The sequence below is a fragment of the Hippopotamus amphibius genome, chromosome 14 (genome assembly GCF_030028045.1).
Source record: "Hippopotamus amphibius kiboko isolate mHipAmp2 chromosome 14, mHipAmp2.hap2, whole genome shotgun sequence".
Lineage (NCBI taxonomy): Eukaryota > Metazoa > Chordata > Mammalia > Artiodactyla > Hippopotamidae > Hippopotamus > Hippopotamus amphibius.
The window spans coordinates 24,240,503-24,246,502 of record NC_080199.1 but is presented as its reverse complement, the minus strand read 5'-3'; the positions used below and the strand labels follow the sequence as shown (position 1 = coordinate 24,246,502).

Here is a 6,000-nt window from a genome sequence, read left to right as displayed (position 1 = left end):
GTGCCTAAATAATTAATTGCATTATTGTTCATAATTTTTGAATATCAAAAACATGACATGATTAATTTTGAACTGTACTAATGACATCTTCTCAGGTTATTCTGAGGATTAGTGTTATAAAGGTGTGCATGAAGCACAGTATCTGGTACAAATGCTTTTACTGTTATTAGAATTATTATAAGTATATTATTTAATTATGCCTCCCAATAAATGTACAAATATGGTAGAATATCTCCAAACACACGTGTAGAAAACTGTATTTCAAATGTAAAAAATACCTTTGCTCATCAGAAGACTATGTCCTCACAATCTCAGAATGTAGCAGTATTTTTTAAATAACAATATAACAAATTAAAAAAATTCTGTTTTCTGTTTACTTTAAAGATTATTTTGCTTTGCCCTGAATTTAATTGTTAGTGCTTAAATTGATATCCATACTTAACAATATGTAGGTTTTTACTGATCTTTTCTTTGAAATACATTGTTTGCTTTCTAGTCGTCATGAGTATCAGGTTAGAAGGTAAGAAATAACAGAAAAATGTAATTAATGGGAGCATTTATGTTGAAGAAAAATCATAAAAAGCTAAAGGGAAAAAATATACAGTTATAGTCAAAGATAATAAGCCAAGTTATATTAAATAAATAACAGGATTTCATATTTTTTTCTGTGGCATTCTCATCCATGTGTCTTCATATTTCATAAGATTTCTTTTTCTGAACTCCAGTTTATTTATTTATTTATTTTTATTTATTTTATTGGCTTTGTTGGGTCCTCTTTGCTGTGTGCAGGCTTTTTTTTTAGTTGCGGTGAGTGGGGGCCACTCTTCGTTGTGGGCTCCTCATTGCCGTGGCTTCTCTTGTTGCAGAGCACAGGCTCTAGGCGCGCAGGCCCCAGCAGTTGCAGCACATGGGCTCAATAGCTGTGGCCCACGGGCCCCAAAGCGCAGGCCCAACAGCCCTGGTGCACTGGCCCAGCTGCTCCATGGCATGCGGCATCTTCTTGGAGCTGGGATCGAACCCGTCTCCCCCTCATTGGCAGGCAGACTCCCAACCACCGCGCCACTTAGGAAGCCCCTCATATGATTTTTAAAGTGCTTTCGGATCATCAAAATCCAAAGGGATAAAAAGACTGACTAACTGTGCAAATATGTTTGTCAGCCTTTTCTTATTATGTACACTACACAGGGATTATTTTCTTGTATGAATTTTGCATTGGATATGCCTCTTCGGTTAGGACAAGAATACAACTTCAAATTTAGATGTTGTCACCATATTGTACATTACAGCTCCAGAACTTATTCATCTTGCATATGTGAATCTTTGTACCTTAACCAACATCTCCCCATTTCTCACCAGCCCAGGGCATCCATCATTCTACTTTTTGCTTCCAGGAGTTCAAATTTTTATATTCCACATACAAGTGAGATCATGCAGTATTTCTCTTTTTGTGTCTGGTTTATTTCACTTAGCATAGTGTCCTCCAGGTTCATCTATTTTGTCCCAAATGACAGAATTTCTTTTTTAAGGTGGAATAATATTCCATTATACATATATACCATATTTTCTTTATCCATTCATCCATCTATGGACGATTAGTTTGATTCTATATCTTGCCTGTTGTGAATTATGCTGCAGTGAACGTGAGAGGGCAGATGTCTCCTTAAGATAGTGATTTCATTTCCTTTGGATACATAACCATAAAATAAATTGATGGATTATATGATAGTTAGTTTACATTCCCACCAACAGTACATAAAGGTTCCCTTTTCTCCACATCCTTATCAACTGTCTGATGTAATCTAATTTCTCATTTTTGCTAACATACAGAGTAGCCAGATAGGACAGATCATTTTCAACAGCAAATGCATTTAGGAAATTTTAGGCAATGTTTTTCTTATACATTGTATACTATTTAAACAAATAAAGGACTCAAAATTGTGCTTTTTAAAATATTTTTTTGTTTTATTTTGAAATAATTATGTATCCCCAGAATATTGCAAAGAAAGGTAGACATTTACTTTGCACTCTTCACCCATCTTGCATAACTATAATATAGTATTACAATCAGGAAACTGACATTGCTGCAACCAACATAAATTATTCAGATTGCACCAGTTCTAAATGCACTCATATCTCTGTGTGTGTTATGTAGATTTATGCAGTTTTATCATATGTATACTTTCATGTTATACCTACTCCTGCTCCCTCTTTTTTGTCTTTTTTGGCCATGTCAAGCAGCTTGCAGGATCTTAGTACCCCAACCAGGGACTGAACCCAGGCCCCTGGCAGTGGATGTGCGAAGTCCCATCCACTGGACCACCAGGGAATTCTCTATCTCTAATCTGACAAACACTAATCTGGTAATCCGCTCCTCAACTCTGTAAGTATGTTAAATCATGAATGTTAAGTAAATAGGATCATGTAGTATGTATCCTCTGAGATTGGCTTTTTATGTAAAGTATAATTTCTCAGGTTTATCCAAGTTGTTATGTATATCAATACATTAATTTAATTTAATTTTAATTAAAATTAAAGCTTATTTAAATTAGTGATTAAAGGTATTCATAACTCTGAATACATTTGAAGATGTTGATTTCAAAGAGTCATAAGGAAAGCTTCTGGGATGCTTATAGTTTTCTATTTCTTGATTCAAGATAACATGAGTACATTCACTTTGTACAAATAATTTGTGAACTTTTGAATATATTTTATCCTATAGTATGAGTTTAAAAAGGAGGCCAGTATCTCATGTAAATGCAGATGAAAACATCCTAAATGGAACATTAGCAAATAAAAAGCCACACATTCCAAAATAATTTTATGATCATATTGTATTTATTCATGTAAGCATAATTTAAAATTATGAGATGTAAAATGATAGTCACCAACTTAACAAATTAAGAGATTTTAAAATATTATTATCTAATAGAGAAAAACGATTAGGTATGATTAAATCTCCCCTTGCATCACAGGCAAAATTCAAACCTCAAAAGATTAAAGATTTAAGTGCAGCAGGTAAAATTTTAATAAACTCAGAAGAATGTTTAGGAAAACATTTTATCCCCTTGGGGAAAGGGTAGAATTTCTTAAGCCACAATGCTAATTTTAGAAGAAAATGTTTATACATACAACTGTGTTAAAGAATTATTTATCAAATACATCCTAAAAATTAAAGGGTAAGTCATAATCTGGGAGAAAATATTTGCAACATAAATAATTAATAAAGGATTATTTTCAGAGAAAAAGTATTATTTTTAATACAAAAATCAGGAAAAGACATGATTGATAATTGAAAAAATACATTACTAGTTCACAAAAGTGAAAATAATAAATGAAAGTTTTTAGGCTAATTTTTACAAGTGCAAGCAGCATAATTTGCTACACACACACCAAAATTCAAGGATATTTACTTAAAGGAATAGATCCAAGCTGAATTTGAATCCAGCAGACATCCACTGTCTCTAATTGGTTGTGTGGGATACAGACTAAACCACTTTATCAAGCATTAGGAGGTAAAGTGGTCTAAATCTGAGCTGATAATTAGGACACTGGATTTTGCATTCTGAAAGGAGAGCGATTACAAAATAAACTGGAGAGAATGCAAAAAGAAAAGAGAAAGGAAAAGAAAAAATACAATGACAACATTAGCAATAGCAGGGTCCAAAACTGTTGTTGGTTCTGACTCCTAAGTTTTCACCATGCACAGGGCTCCAAGAAATGGAACAAATTGTTTAAGATGACAACCAGTCATTCACAGGGTCAGGATTCTAAATCAAATGTATCCAGCAGTAGAGACTTTTCTTTTCATGTGAAACTTCATTAGAGAACAGGAATCTAATTCTCACTTTTGGTGTGTTTTGACTTGGTTCCACCTTAATGACTCAGATTTAGAAGGCTTCTCTTTTTAAGATTTCCAAAACAGAATGCTTGACAAGTTAGACAGCAAGTAAGTATCTCATTAGCGCCTAGGACATGTCAGATTTATTCTCACCTTCAGAGAGTTAATGATGCATTTCTGGATGTTTTCTTATAAGTAACTAATTTCTACCTAATTTTAGAACACCTAGAAAGTTCTGTTATTTTGTGAATTGTGAAAATTCAGTCTTCTGATAATTTAAGAGAACATATACTCTCTGTGAATGGAGATTAATATATAGATTATATAGTGGAAATTAATATATAGATATATATGATATGAATACATGGAGAGTAATATGCAATACTTCTATATCTACTGTCTACTGTATATAATATATACTCTCTATACTACTCATTATATTATCAATTTATAATCTATACCATATATACTTCATGTATACTCTAAACTATACTGTATACTCTATATACTATCGTACATATACATATTTTTCTGACAGTTGGAGGAGATATCCATGATAAAGTTTGTGACTGTGTAAGTCTTCCTTTTCTTATAATTCTGATTAACCTCTTACTTCCTAAGCATGTGAGAAACTATGTGATGAAAAGATGTTAGTTATTTCTACACAATCCATCTGCCTCTTAACCACTCTAAAGATGAGTCGATTTTTTTTATCATAACAACTGAATTTACCCATTCACTTTTAAAAAGTAGCAATCAGTCCATAATCTTCTAAGCAGTTTATTAAGGTAAGTCTAAACTGCTGAAAAAATGCAAGGACTTAAATTAGATTGAAAGTTATCTCATGCACATGGAATAACTTAAAAGCCCAAAGAGCCTAGGTACGTGAGGCAGCTTTGCTCTGTGATTTTTTTTTTTTTTTTTTTTTTTGCAGGGATTTGTTTTCTTCTCATTTCATGCTCCATCATTTCCACAGATGCTGGCTTCATCAGCATGGCTGATGTACTTCCACCGCATTGGACATTTCAGCCTACAAAAGGGAAGGGAGAAAGACCAGGGTAAGAAATCTCCTTTTAAACAAGCACCCCTCGTTTCTGTTCTTATTCCATTGGTGAGAATGTACCTGCAGAGCCATATCTGGTTCTAAGTGTGAGGATGAGAAAAGTCATTCAGAGTTATGCAGCCTTGTGCCCAGAAAGTAAATAAAATCTTGTTTTGAAAATAAGTAAAATATTGCCTGTGGTTATTACTTCATTGTAATAAATTGAATAAGTCAGTAAGAATCAGGCATTATACATTCACGTTATGGCTTTTTACAGCCATTTTTTCAGAGATACAGGCTCAAGAGCCAGGTGTTCTGCTTTATAAGTTTTCAAAGATGACAATTTACCAACTGTGATGACATAACAAGGGCCACCAACTATTCAACTTTATGAGTCCATACTGCCTGACCACAAATCCAAGGCCACATATTTTAGGTTTATGTTATAATTTCTGTTTTATCTTGATTCAAATTTAGACTGCAATAGCAAGAAGTTCCAAAATGTAAGAACTACATTTTGTAGTCTCACCGGCAGCTAGGTATAGCCAGGAGACTGGGGAAATGTATTTTGGGATAACAACTGGCACAGCACTTTAACTTAAAAAACTGAAACGCCATTATCACTCTAAAAAGCACTCAATAAAGGTCAATGGTGGTTATCTAATTATTAAATTAAATGGTATCCCTTTGCTTAAATACCTTCTCCCAAATCCCCTTTTCATGCTTTCATTCCTCTTTCTTACAACACCTCAGCACTGGACAATAATCCTCATAGTTTGAACACCCATTCTCTTTCAGTTCCTTAGAGATTCAATTCTTCAGCTTTTCCTCTTTTTTTTTCATAATATCTTGCCCTCATTTTTGGAAGCTCTACATCTCCTTGGCTGCCTACTTTTCTTAGTGTATGTTTTATGGTCAATCTTTAATTTTATCTCTACTTCCTAGATTTCTCTTCAAAGCTCCACTCCTTATTTCTCACCATCTGATTATATCTCCACATAAAATGCCCACTTTTCTAATTTATCAATTAAAGAACACCAGCCACTCTTTTCTAGTTCAGGCTTGCCATTGCTCATGGTATGTCTTTATTTTGCATCAAATCTTCTTTGTTTTACTTCTT

At 33.5% G+C, this 6,000-nt stretch overlaps 1 long non-coding RNA gene across 1 annotated transcript in view; it reads right to left on the bottom strand.

The window, feature by feature from the left end:
- Nucleotides 1-4,775: 4,775 nt before the first annotated feature.
- Nucleotides 4,776-6,000, bottom strand: part of LOC130835533 (uncharacterized) — a 127,564-nt gene continuing 126,339 nt past the window's right edge. Inside the window, exon 3 of the long non-coding RNA XR_009048980.1 lies at nt 4,776-4,868. This is a non-coding gene — a long non-coding RNA (uncharacterized LOC130835533). The remainder of the gene's footprint in view (nt 4,869-6,000) is intronic.